The sequence below is a fragment of the Myotis nattereri genome, assembly GCF_964212035.1.
Source record: "Myotis nattereri genome assembly, chromosome: 3".
Lineage (NCBI taxonomy): Eukaryota > Metazoa > Chordata > Mammalia > Chiroptera > Vespertilionidae > Myotis > Myotis nattereri.
In genome coordinates this window covers 180,287,702-180,302,123 of record NC_138077.1, presented here as the reverse complement: position 1 = coordinate 180,302,123, position 14,422 = coordinate 180,287,702, and positions in this window count along the sequence as shown.

Sequence of the window (14,422 nt, the reverse complement as noted above, 5' to 3'; positions counted from 1 at the left end):
ACACTTAGCATATTAGCCTTTTATATATATAGATACCTTAGGTGGATGAAAAGAGTGAATCAACAAGTAAGTGAGGGAATGAATGGTTAGCAGACCAAACACAGGCTCCACAAGGTGGGCTCGGCCACTTCCTAACCTGTGTGTTCTTGATGAAGTCCCTTAGTCTCCCTGAGCCTTGGGTCCTTTGCTAGGTTAGGGCAAGTGTTCAGAGATGATGGAAATGAACCCCCTTCATAAACATGAAAGTAATACAAATATTTTAAAATTAAAAGTGGATGTTTTTCGATATAACAGTAAGAGCAGGTACTCTGGAGCCAAATGCCTGGTTTAAATCTTGTCCCTGCTCATCCATCTAGGTAGGCATAATAGTAGTACCTACCTTATAGGATTTTGGAGGATTAAATTACTTTGTTTGTGCCAAGTACTTAGAACAGAGTTGGAAAATGGAAAGCTTTTTTTTTTTCTTAAATTAAGCTGATAGCAAAGAAATCTTAGGGCAGGATGCTGACTGCCACCCCTCTCATTTGTTCTCTTTTTTAATTTATTTTGAAAGTCTAATTGGCTTAATTAAGTGATTCATGAAGAGAGCAGCATCCCATGTAGCAGATACAGAGGAGCACCCCCCTGTTTTCTTCATCTTAACTTTAGCAGTGGCTTTAGGCTTTGTCTTGAAGTGCAAGGCAAGTATTGGTGAGACTCGGTAGCCACTAAAAGCAGCTCTTGACATTTCTCACAGTGACACAACCTGCTGCTGGATTTGACAACAGTGAATTGGTCACTCTTAGATATCTGTACATGGAGCTCGAGGCAGCCAAGGGTACATGATGGGGTGGCAAGGCAGGGTGAGTCACCCACAGAAGTACCCTAGGCTGGAAGCCAAGAGGCCTCAGTTCTGGTCTTGCTTCATTTGTTATCTTCTGTGCATGTGTGTATCTTATTTTCAGCATTCTAAACCCAGCACTTCTGTCTACTTCTTGTATATTCAGTGGCATCTTCTGTGCCAGGACCTGTGCAGGCTCCCAGAAACAAAAGGGAATCAGCCACAGAGCTGCCCTCAGGGGATCATCTGGAGGGCAAGGTAGGCACACAAAAGGGCAGTTGGCCCAATGGCAGCCCTTCATGCAGCTTGAGAAAGCAATGTGATGTCTGAGCTGAATCATCAAAGATGAGTCAGAGTTTCCAGGTAAGACAAGGTCAGAAGACATTATGGTCAGAGTACAACCTGTTCAAAAACAGTACGAGCCTAGCATAGCCCAGGAACTGCACGTTGCAGGAAGTTTAGTCTCTGATGTTCTGTGTGATCTTTCACAGGACAGATCCCACCGCTCTCCTTAGCATCCCCATCAGTAAAATCCAATTTTTCTTGGCACACTTTTTATACTGGTGCATCTGGTTGGGGCGGGGGGGGGGGGGTGCTAGGAAGAATCCAATGTTGCCCCTGCCTCTAGGTCTGATAGGGGAAGATAATCTGTAAAATCTAAAAACTCCAATGGTTGTCAGTGTCCTAAAACAATGGCTCTGTTGAGCCTGCGTCAGAATCAGCTGGAGGGCTTGTGAAAACACAGATTGCTGGGTCCTCCTCTCTCCCCCCTCAGAGTGTGCAGTAGGTCTGGAGAAAGTCCCCAGAATTTGCATTTCTAAGTAGTTCCAGGTGATGTTGCTGTTGCTGGTCTTTGACCAAGACTGGCCAAGAAGAACAAAAAGGACTCAGAGCTGGAGATTAGGAGGAGACCTCACACTGAGCAGGGCCTTGAAGACCTGGTAGAATTTCCCCAGCAGGAGCCTGTGTGGATGGGGTGGGTATAGGGGGAAAATAGACTGTGTGTGCTGTCTTTGTGGACCTACACATCCCAGGCCCATAAAGCTCCTCCCCATCCATTCCCCAGATTCAGCTTCTCTTGTTTGAATTCAATCAACCCTCAGAGCTGGCTCTCACTGGGGCTGGCTTGTCTGAATCTTGGGTGGGAAACAAACTGCCCACCCTGTGCAGGAGTCCCTCCTCCCCCAGGGCAGCCGGGGAGGAAGGAAGCGGGTAGGCTGACGCACAGACAGAAATAGTCTGAGCTCACTGCTGCTCCCAAGCACACATCGACCAGCAATTATTTCTTGTAAATTGCTTTCCCGGTTATGTTCAGAGCCTCTGTGTGTGTGTGTGTGTGTGTGTGTGTGTGTGTGTGTGCGCGCCTGCCTGAGAACAAACACCCAGAGGGCCCTCAGCGATGGAGGTGGATAGCTGGGGAGTGGTATCCAGAGCCCAAGTCTGAATCTTCACCAAGAACTAGGGAACTGTTGACTCTTAAAACTTGAAATATTAGAACCTTCCATCCACTTTTATAACACCCCTGTCAGGTGGTTTTCCGGCCTCTTCTCAAACATTCACATTTTTTTGTTCCTTCAACGTTGATTGACAATGATGCTCTGCCAGGATATGAGCTACATGAAGTTCCAGTTCCTGTCTTCAAGGAGCTCAGGCCTTGGGTGTCTATAGGAGGTTCCCTAACCCAGCCAAGAGCTTTAGGGAAGGCTTCTTGGAGTAAGTGATGCCTGAATTAAGTCTTGAAATACCCACAGACAAGTGAAAAGAGGTTTGTCATACAAGATAGGGAATAGCATTCAAGGCAGAAGGAACAGCATAATAAGTAGCTCAGTTTGGTGGACACTATAGTCAAAATGGGGAAGAGTGAGAGATGAAGCTTCAGGGGAATAGAGGTCAAGTCCTGAAGCCTTAGCCATATTAAGGGGCTTTGGCTTTATCCTTCCAGGCAAGGAGGAGCCAGATGAAAAGGTATTTTTTTAATCCTTACCCGAGGATATGTTTTGTATTGATTTTATTTTTTTTAATATATTTTATTAATTTTTTACAGAGAGGAAGGGAGAGAGATAGTCAGAAACATCGATGAGAGAGAAACATCGATCAGCTGCCTCCTGCACACCTCCCACTGGGTATGTGCCCGCAACCCAGGTACATGCCCTTGACCGGAATCGAACCTGGGACCTTTCAGTCCGCAGGCCGACGCTCTATACACTGAGCCAAACCGGTTGTGGCATGTTTTGTATTGATTTGAGAGAGAGAGAGAGGGAGAGGGAGAGAGAGAAACATCTATCTGAGAGAAAAACATCGATTGGTTGCCCACTGTGCACACTCAGACTGGGGATCAAACAGCAACCTGAGTATGTGCTCTGACTGGGAATGGAACCACAGCCCTTTGGTGCACAGGATAATGCCCCAACCAACTGAGCCACACCAGCCAGGACGGGAAAGGGTTTTTTTAAGCAGAGAAAGGAACGCAGCACCTTATCTGATAGCTTGCTCTCATGTTCTTCATGACACTGAAGTGAAATTTGCCACCTAGGAGCTCTTGAATGCCTGTCCCTTTCTTTCCCCAAACCCTAGAAGTCTGAAGTCTTGTGTGCCCACAAGAAATGGCTCAAGCCCTGCACATATCTCCTCTTGTTAGGAGGAGCCCATTCCACTGCCATCTGCAACACTGCTCTTCCTGGCCTTTGCATAGTTAACTCAGAGCCAGAGCATGAGGCAACTGAAGCCCAGGCCACAGGCCAGAGCCCAAGAGAGCACTGTGCTTTGCTCTGTTCCAGAGACCTGGGAAACTCTCATGTATGAAGAGGACGTAGATGGCTCCTTCTCCATTCCTCACAGGATCAAGGCCACCAGAGTGAGTAGTGGGTAGTCCATTCAAGGAGTTTTGACTGAAAACATACTGTGGGCCCAGCACTCTGACAAGCACTTTAGGATAGAAGTTGCAGCCCTGCTCTCAGGGACTTACTCACTGGGGATGAAGAGAAGGTTTGACCCATGAAACTCCTAGAGCGCAGTTCGAAAAAGTTTGAAAGCAAATGCCAAGGAGTTAGGCAAAAACCATTAGAGTTCCAGAAATTCTAAAACAGGATAAAAGAAATAATCTGAAAATATTTGAGGAGGAAGTGGTGGGTTGAATTTGAGCTTGATAGACCATGGCAATATTTTTTTAAAATATATTTTTAATGATTTCAGAGAGGAAGGGAGAGGGAGAGATAGAAACATCAATGATGAGAGAGAATCATTGATTGGCTGCCTCCTGCACGCTCCCTACTGGGGATTGAACCCGCAACCCAGGCATCTGCCCTTGGCCGGAATCGAACCAGGAACCCTTCAGTTCGCAAGCTGATGCTCTATGCACTGAGCCAAACCAGCTAGGGCTGAAGGGTCTCAGTGAAGTAGAAGAAGTGTTCTATAATGTCAACTTTATATTTAACTATAGACCTGATGCACGAAATTTGTGCACTAGGCGGGGGGGGGGGGGGGCGGGGGGTTGTCCCTCAGCCTGGCCTGCACCCTCTCACAGTCCAGGAGCCCTCGGCGGGTGTCGGACATCCTTGGGAGAGGCTCCTGCCACCGCCACTGTGCTTGCCAGCAGTGAGCCTGGCTCAGGGCTTGTGGCTGAGCGACGCTCCCCCTGTGGGAGTGCACTGACCACCAGAGGTCAGCTCCTGTGTTGAGCGTCTGCCCCTTGGTGGTCAGTGCGCATCATAGCGACCAGTCATTCTGCTGTTTGTTTGATTTATATATTACCCTTTTATTATATAGGAAGAGAGTTCCACTTGTGGCTCCACGGGCTTTGGACAAGTAGACCATTCAACAAGCCCCACCCCCAGCCATGTCACTCAACAAATACACACTTAATATCTTTTGCATGCCAGGCTTTGCCCTGAGCTATGGAAACAAAGAAATAAATCATTAATAAATCATGCTCTTGGGAAGCTCTCAGGCTATTGGGGGGAAGACTGATAGATTAAATAGACAATCACAATAGTGTCACCCTCTTGAAATGCAGTCACTTTGTAAGGAAACCTGGCCTGGCCTGCTGGAAGCTGAGACCATGTAGATCAAGCAGGTCAAACTGGTGTTTAAATAAACGAGGCATGCAGCCCGCTGGCTGCGAGTTTGACATGCTTGATGTAGTTCACACATGAACTCTCCACTGAACCCCAGACCAACCAACTCCCAGTTGAGCTAACAGATGACTGCAACTACTGAATGAGCCCAGGTGAGATAAACAGAAGAACTACCAGCTAAGCCCAGCCCAAAGTGCCAATTTATAGACTCATGAACAAATCAATGATTACTACTTTAAACCATATGTTTTGGGATAGTTTGTTGCACAGCAATAGATTACTGATAGTATTATTACATTTGTGAATGTAACTGCCTTCTCCATTTGTCTGTGAGCTCCCCCCTCCTTACAGGAAAGAAACTGGATTTGTGTTGAATATCTTCTGTTTGCCACTCCAGATCTGCTCTTTCCCCTTCTCAACTTTGCTCCACACCTTTGGAATATTTGTAAGGGTTACATCAAGGACTACCTTGTTCTCTGGATTCTGGTATGTTTTGGCCAACTGGGGCTCCCAGCAGGATGCATATTCCCCTAGCTTCCTCGCTGAAGTTACATAATGGGCTGACTAGACCTCTCAACCAAGGAACACAACACATGTCAGGCTGCCCTTACCACAGGTCTTTGTCTACAGATTCTAATAATTGTTTTCTTCCCTGCTCCTTTAGGCACAAAGGTAATACCCTACCATTATTTGTGCAGGAGTATTATTCTATCCCTAGTCCCTGTATTAAATAAGCCCTTTCTTAAACTTTTCTAAATTACCCAATCTGAGAGTGTTATCTATTTCCTCTTAAAACCCTGATTGATAGTGTTTTATTTCTTTATCTATCCCAGCTGCCACCTAGCTCATAATACATGCTCAATAATTATGGTTTGCCTGGCCGATGTGGCTCAATGGTTGAGCAGAGACCTATGAACCAGGAGGTCAGGACATGCCCAGTTTGCCAGCTCAATCCCCAGTCGGGGGGGTGGGAGGGGCATGCAGGAGGCAGCCGATCAATGATTCTCTCTCATCATTTAAGTTTCTATCTTTCTTTCCATCTCCCTTCCTCTCTGAAATCAATAAAAATATATTTAAATAATAATAATCTATACCAATAAAAGGGTAATATGCTAATTAGACTGGGAGACCTTCCAGATGTCCTTCCGGACAAAGCCATGGTGGCGTGGCTGAGGCAGAGGCAGTTAGGGGCGATCAGGCCAGAAAGGAAGGGCAGTTGGTAGCAAGCAGGCCATGGGAGGGGTAGTTGGGGGCAAGCAGGCCAGCAGGCAGAGTGGTTAGGGGCAATCAGGCAGGCAGGCAGGTGAGCGGTTAGGAGCCAGCGGTCCTGGATTGCAAGAGGGATGTCCCACCCCTGTGGGATCGGCCCTAAACAGGCAGTCAGACATCTTCCAAGGGGTCCCAGATTGGAGAGGGTGCAAGCCGGACACCCACCACCACCACTACCATGCACAAATTTTGTGCACTGGGCCACTAGTAGTAATAATAATAATAATAATAATGGTTTGGTGAAGAAATGAAGATGCCAAGGGATCTGCTGTTAGAGTTCCACTTTTGTCAGAAAGACCCGGATCCTGGCTTTGTCAGCTTCTTAGCTGTATGGCCTGAGTCTTTTCATATGTTAAATTTAGGTAACAAATATCAACACTGCAGGATTTTTGTTTAGATTATAAATGTTTATAAAATATTTAGCTTACAATGAATGATAAATATGACTTTGGTAAGGAGGTAGGAAGGCTTTCATAACCATTTTCCTATTTGACTCTCACTATATCATTATGAAGATCACTATCCCCATTTTTTTTTTCAGCAACCTAAGTCCAGGGAAGGAAAACAACCTGCCCAAGGCCACACATTTTGCTGGAGATGGAGTCAGAATTTGAATCCGGTTTCTGATTCCTGGTTTAGTGCTCTTTTTGCCATACCAGGAGAGGACGAGGTCTGACCTAAACACACCTCCTTTCCAATAAACTAACTGGGAAAGAAAACAGAAAGGAGAAGCTGGCAGGGGCCACCTGCCCCACTCTCTTCTTCTAAAGAACTTTTTGAATTTTTCTAAGAAAAGGTCTTGGCCCACCTGCATGCCTCACTGCCCAGGAGGAACCTGGAGAATCAAATTCCTGGAGACTGGGGATGGGAGAAATCTTGCTTGGCTAGGAAGCCCCAGGAAATGAATGTAGAGCATTTTGTAGGTAACTCAAGGCACTCGCGTCCTCTCCTTCACCTGTGCCCTTCTGGGCACTCCTTCCCTTTGCTCCGGTCTTCCTCCTCCAGCAAGTCTTCTGGATCACTCCAGCCCTCAGTGATGAGCCCTTCTCTGAGTTACACAGTACGGGCACCTAGTAGATGCTCTATAAACCATGGGGAACAGAAGAATGAATGTGTCTGTTTGCACAGATACTTATTCCACAAATACCAATGTCTACTGTGTGCCTCCCGTTTGTTGGGGTGGGGCCCAGAGCAATCAGACAGTGCCCTTGCCTCACAGACCACAGGACCCTCCTCTAGGTATTCACCTTCTTGGGGGAGTCTGCTAGGAGTTTCATTGAACACTGTCCGAGCTGGAAGGGTCTTCACTGTCCCGTTATACAAATGGGGCAACCAGGATTCAGAGAAACAACATTCTGGTACAGAGCAGTGAACTGACTGAAAGCGAGACAGCTAGTGTCAAACACCAGCCCTGCCAGTAACTTGTAGGCAACTCTCATCCTGTCTCTGGGCCTTGTTCTCCAGGTCGGTCACCTGGGGCAAGAGTCGCTTCGCCATCCCGCTCAGAGGGCTGTCCTAGGGCAGAGCCTCATCTACCAGGAGGCCTTTCTCCAGGGAGGAGGGAGCTTTCTTTGTGAATCCTGCGTTTTCAAAACCTCCAGCTCCGGGTTTCCAAGCCCCGCCTCCTCTCCTGATGGCTGTGCGTTACCATGGAGACCGTAAGCCCCTGGCAGCTCCCTGCTGTTCCGCGCCCCTCGCCCCTCCCCTTTCCCCCTCCGCCATCTCTCTGAGCCGTTTCTCCTATGGCTGTAGATTTCCCCCAGGCCTGATAAACTCTTGCATCTACAGGAATTGTTATCCCCATTTCAAATGGGAGAAAACTGAGACCCAGGAAGGGGAGGGATTTGCCCCGGGCTACCTACAGCCTGTCACTGGCAGAATCCTACACCCACCTGGCGCACCTGGCCTTCACCACAACCACCCTCCTCTGGCGTTGTGCGCTGCTATCCAGGGAGGCTTATTTTTTTCTTTGTTGTTGATTTTCGGGTGTGTGTGTGTGTGTGTGTGTGTCTTTCCGCAGTTTTAGTAGTTTAACTTTTTATTCTAAGAAAATCAGAACATGTTCTTGACTAAACCTAGAGTGATTTAAAGTTCACTCTTTACATTAGTGAGTTTAAATCTATTCTTGGGTATGTTGTTTAAGTCCTTTGTGAACTGAAAATAGTGCTCGATGATAAAACCTGACAAAAAGCTACGCAGAATGCATCAGCCCTGATTACGTTGATGCAACAAAGATAATCACGTTTCAGGGAATGCACTAAGAAAAACGGTGCACAGCCATGCAGAATTTACACGATAGACATCTGAGAATTTGGACATATTATACCAAGTAGTTAAAAGTGTTTCTATAACTAGAAGATAACAGTATCAAAACCTTGGCATATGGAAAATAGAATTTATCCTGCAAAGCTGGGTTCTAGTCTCAGCCAGCTTCCTTTTGATCTTCTGCATATTATTTAACCTGAAGACACTACAACACCCACTCCCACGTAATGGTTGTACAGATATGAAAGGACTTTGGAAATTGTAAGCTACCCAGCAGATGTTATTTATTGTTATTACTAATTATTAATGGTTAATTATTGTTATTAGTAAATGGGGTTTGGAAAAGGAGCTCCTAAATTCTTTCCCCTAGGACCTCCAATTGTAAGATAGTTAGATTCTGATATTTTCTATCACTAACCTATGTGATGCTATAGAATCCTGAATCTGATTCTAATCCCAGCACCCTGTGAGTCTGACATTCTGATTCCATGCACGTGTGAAGGCAGGGTCTGAAGGCCAGGCCAGTTAGAGACCCAGGTCAGCAGGATGGGCCTAGGACCCAGGGGAGGAGCAGCTGTCCCTGCTCCCCAACACCTGGACTCACCCATGGAGCCAGAGCCTAATTCCCATCAGACCTGTCTTCTGCTCATCACTCTTCAGCTTTCCTTGGGGCCACCTCACCCGTATTATCCATATTCATCACACATTTTCACTCATTGGTCCAATTAAACCACTTTGCCAACAATGAAGGAATCAAAACCTCCCTTGATTAGTAGGCCCAGCAGAGGAGGTCTAATTCAGGATGACTACCTGTCCCCTTCCCATTCTCACCCTGTACCCCATTACAATCCCCCTATTTCTCCACACCCCAGGTTGGCATAGTGCAGTGATGGCGAACCTATGACACGCGTGTCAGAGGTGACACGCGAACTCATTTTTTTGGTTGACTTTTCTTCGTTAAATGGCATTTAAATATATAAAATAAATATCAAAAATAGAAGTCTTTGTTTTACTATGGTTGCAAAGATCAAAAAATTTCTATATGTGACACGGCACCAGAGTTAAGTTAGGGTTTTTCAAAATGCTGACACGCCGAGCTCCAAAGGTTCGCCATCACTGGCCTAGTGGCTACAGGATCATTCCTTTCTGCAGGTTCTGGTACTTTGTGTTCTCGCCCAGACAGCCCCACGGGCAGCTGCTGACTCACCCCAGGTCGCTAATGCACCAGATGCCCGTGTATTCAGATGGGGCTTCTTCTCTAGATGCAGCCTTTTTTTTCTAAGGAGAGTATTCTGGCCCTGTGGGTCTCATAGGGTGTTTTGAGACGTTTAGAACCAGTGAATCAACAGTAAATTGCACAACAATGATGTATTGTGATGTAAAGTGATATCTAAAAACAATGTACTACTAAGATGTTTATGGTCAGTTTATATCAGCACCACTGCCTAGCTGTGTGTCCTTAGACTGGTGATTTTACTTCTCTGAATCTTAGTTTCTGTGTGTGTGGGGTGTGTGTGTGTTTGTGTGTGTGCGCGCGTGGGCGTGCTTACTATATGCTGGGCACTGTCTGGCATGTTACATTCAGGATTCTCAGTTGCAAACAATTGAAACCATGTCTGGCAAAACTAAGCAAAAGGGGCTTAATTGGAAGGCTATCGGATGGCTCACTGAAATGACAGGGAGACTGGAGAGCTAGACAGGAAACCAGGCAGCTGGGCCCAGCCAAAGTCCTGCCACCAGAGCTTTGTTTAGGACAGACTCTACCTTAGGCCACAGAGCCATTTGCTGCTCAGTACTGCACTGCTGGGCTCTTGTCCCCACTGCAACTGCCTGAAGTCCTTATCTCTCTGCCTAACTCCTACCGGGCTCAAGGCCCAGGTGGGGTGCCAACATGGCCAAGCCCAGGCCCACAGGGGTCAGGGGAAGAGTTGCTGCCCTCTTCAACTTCCACAGAGCTCCAGGTAGACAAAGTGTTTGGATGTTGGGCAGCCAAAAGCAGTTAATGTCCATTAAAGCCATCCACAATTCTGAGCCAGGTAATATACTACATTTTACAGATGAAGAGACTGAGTCTCCTAAAAGGTTTACTAGTATTTACGGATCATCCAGCTAATAGGTAGGTACACCCACTTCTAAGGAATAGAAGAAACCAATGGATGGAGGAAATCAGAAAAGATTAATTCCCTTCCCTGCCTTAGTAATAGCTCTTGCTGAAAATGTTTGCTCAGCTACTGGGAGGGCTTTCAAAGACTTGTTCACATTCCCTATTGCTCTGGAGCTGGCCCCTAACTTCCTGGTAACACCCACAATTTTAATTTATTCCAAGAGATTGACTAATATGCAGACAGATCATCATCATCACTACCATCATCACCATTATCATTGCTTTTAGCTCATTGGAGCTTCACAAAGTCCCGTAGTAAGTATTATCGCTCTGAGAGGTTTAGTGACTGTCTCAAACTCACAAAGCAAGTCAGAGCCTAAATCATATCTAGATCTCCTGTCTCTAGAGCCACATGGCCTCTATTTTAAAGGAGCAGGCTGAAATCAGAGCATCCAGGATTTTACATAAACACAGAATGTCCAGGCAGGAAGAGGCTTTAGCAATCTTTGCATGTTCTTCCCTTTTTCACTGACAGGAAATCTGAGGCCTAAAGGGAGGAAGTGCCCTGCCCAACCCCACCCAGTGCCATCTGCAAAACCTCTGAACAAGAGCCAGGGTTTGAATACAGTTAGTTCTCTTGCCTCCCATTTTAGTGAGCATTCTCCACACCATTATGGAGCTCATTTTAAAGTTGATATGATTGAGATGGACAGCAGGAGAGTACTTGGCCCACCTGGCTATTGGGATGAGGACAAGACTAAAATGTGTGCCCAGAAGAAAGGACATGGTAGCAAGATGGCTGGGAGGTAGGAGGCTTTGCACCTCCAGAAGATCCTGTTCTCTCATAATAACAAAATGTTTTCAAATAGTAAGAGCCAATTATCTTCTCCTGGTTGGCATTTATTGCCACAGGTGTTTTTGTTTGTTTGTTTTGTTTTTTAGCTTCAATTGTTGATAGATATGAATTTATTGCCATTTTATTGTTCTTTTTTTTATCTCTTCTTCTTCTCCTTCTTCTTCTTCTTTTATTATTATAGAAGGCCCTTCAACATTTCATATAATACTGGTTTGGTGGTGATGAACCCCTTTAGCTTTTTCTTGTCTGGGAAGCTCTTTATCACACCTTCAATTCTAAATGGTAGCTTTGCTGGGTAGAGTAATTTTGGTTGTAGGTCCTTGCTTTCATCACTTTGAATATTTCTTGCCAATCCCTTCTGACCTGCAAAGTTTCTATTGAGAAATCAACTGACAATCTTATGGGAGCTCTCTTATAGATAACTAACTGCCTTTCTCTTGCTGTTTTTAAGTTTCTCTCTTAGTCTTTTACTTTTGGCATTTTAATTATGTGTCTTGGTGTAGACTTCTTTGCTTCATTTTGTCGGGGACTCTCTGCACTTCCTAGACTTGTATGTCTATTTTCTTCACCAGGTTAGGGAAGTTTTCTGCTATTATTTTTTCAAATAGTTTTTCAATTTCTTGCTCTCTCTTTTCTGCTTCCAGCACTCCCATGATGCGAATGTTGATATGCTTGCAGTTGTGCCAGAGACTCCTTACACTATCCTCATCTTTTTGGATTCTTTTTGCTTTTTGCTGTTCTGATTGGGTGTTTTTGCTTCCTTATATTCCAAGTCACAGATTTGACTCTAAACTTATTTACTCTACCATTGATTCTCTGTAGATTATTTTTCATTTCAGTTCATGTATCCTTCATTTCTGACTGTTGTTTTTTTTTATGGTTTTCATGTCCTTTTTTATGCCATTGAAGTTCTCACTAAGTTCATTTTTAGTGAACTTATATTTATAATCAGTGTTTTGAACTCTGCATCAGGTACATTGCTTGTCTCCATTTGGTTTGGCTCTTTCTCTGTAATTCTATTCTATTCTTTCATGTGGGACATGTTTCTTTGTCACCTCATTTTGGCAGCCTCCCTGTGAATATTTCTATGTATTAAATACAGCTGTTAAATCTCCCAAGCTTGGTAGAGTAGCATTATATAGTAGGGTCCAGTGGCACAGCTTCCCCAATCACTCAAGCTGGGCACTCCTGGTGCATCCCCCCTGCCCCTGTGTGGGCTGAGTACACCCTCCTCTTGTAGTTGAGACTTGATTGTTGTTGGCAGGTCAATGGGAGGGATTTATCTCCCCAGGCTGATCAACTGCAAGGATTGGTGCGACCATTGAATACTGTGGATAACCAGTTCTGTAAGGGCCCACCCCACAAGGCAGGACTTACTTCCGTGGGGCTCAGGTGCCCACTGAGTCTGCCCCTTGAATGTGTCGCTTATGGAGGTAGTTGGGTGGTGCTTCTACATGGTCTGAAACTGCTCACTGGGTGTCCTGGCTCTGAGGCCTCCCAGGAGGTGCAGGCCAAAGTCAGACTCCACCTGTGTTCTGTCCTGGGCCATCTAGCAAGAGCTACAAAGTAATCTGCAGATGACTGTTACTTGTGCTGAGCTTGGAGATGGCTAGGGAAGGCCAAGTTGCAAACCAAGGCTGGCTGCTGCTAGTACTGGGCCTGGGCATGTTGAGACTAAGGGCTGCTTATTTGAGAGATTTTAGGAAAGTCTGAAGCATGAGCCAAAACAGGCCATTCATTTGTATGGAAAAGCCACTAGAAACAGCTTGGGTTGGGCCCCAAAGTTGGATAGGGTAGGATCTCAGGGAATCATCAGGGTGGGCAAAAGTGATACTAGGTTGATGCAGACTCTGTGTGTGCATATGGGGGACATGGCTCATAAATTGAACAGTGGCCTAATGCCAGACAACTCAGTTCTTCCCTGTATGTCCTTGGTGCCTTTAGAGCAGTGGTTCTCAACCTTCTGGCCCTTTAAATACAGTTCCTCATGTTGTGACCCAACCATAAAATTATTTTTGTTGCTACTTCATAACTGTAATGTTACTACTGTTATGAATCGTAATGTAAATATCTGATATGCAGGATGGTCTTAGGCGACCCCTGTGAAAGGGTCATTCGACTATCAAAGGGGTCATGACCCACAGGCTGAGAACTGCTGCTTTAGGGCTACTGCCTCAGTGCTGAAACTCAGAGGAACCCAGGCCCTTTAAGAAGAACTCCTGGGACTCCAGAAGCCCTGTATCAGCCACAATACCTGCAGCCAGAAGATATGGGGCCTTCTCTTTCTGGCACTGGAACTCTGGGCTGGGGTGTCTGGTGTGGGGCTGGGGCCCCTCACTCCTTAGGGGGTACTTCTGAAAGTTGAGATATACTCCTGATTTTTACCTGCTACACATGGGTGGCCCATCCTGCATTTCTGCCCCTCCTACCAGTCTCAATGTGGCTTCTTCTTTGAATCCTTAGTTGCAGAACTTTCATTTAGCTAGATTTCAGGCAGTTCTGAATGATGGTTGTCCTGTAGTTTAATTGTAATTTTGATGCGGTTGTTGGAGAATGCAAGTACTGCCTTTACCTATGTTGTCATGTTACTCAGAACCACAACAATCTTAAATCTGTGTGTTACTGGAATAGCTGGAGAGAGGGGTCTGCAGGCAATTAGATTAGACCTACACAGGTAAAACTTGTGCAGCCCAAAGAAATGGATAATGCAATCATTAGCACCTTGATCTGAGGCCCACACCTGAACACTGAGGAATTTCTATGTGCCTTGGCCCTGGAGGCAGCCTTCCCACCACACAGATGCCCCACCCCTACCCTGGACTCCTTCAACAGTCAGCTTAAACTGTATTCTTCTAGGAACAGTTTTTTACTCCCACACTGAGTTGAGACTTACTCTGGTCCCCACAGCTGCTATAGCTTCCCTGTGTCACAGCCTTGACTACACTGGGTTATCATTGTCTATGTGCCTGTCTCCTTCACTACAGGCTGTTAACTTCTGGATATGGACAGACCTCAACAAATGTTAGCTAATCAAA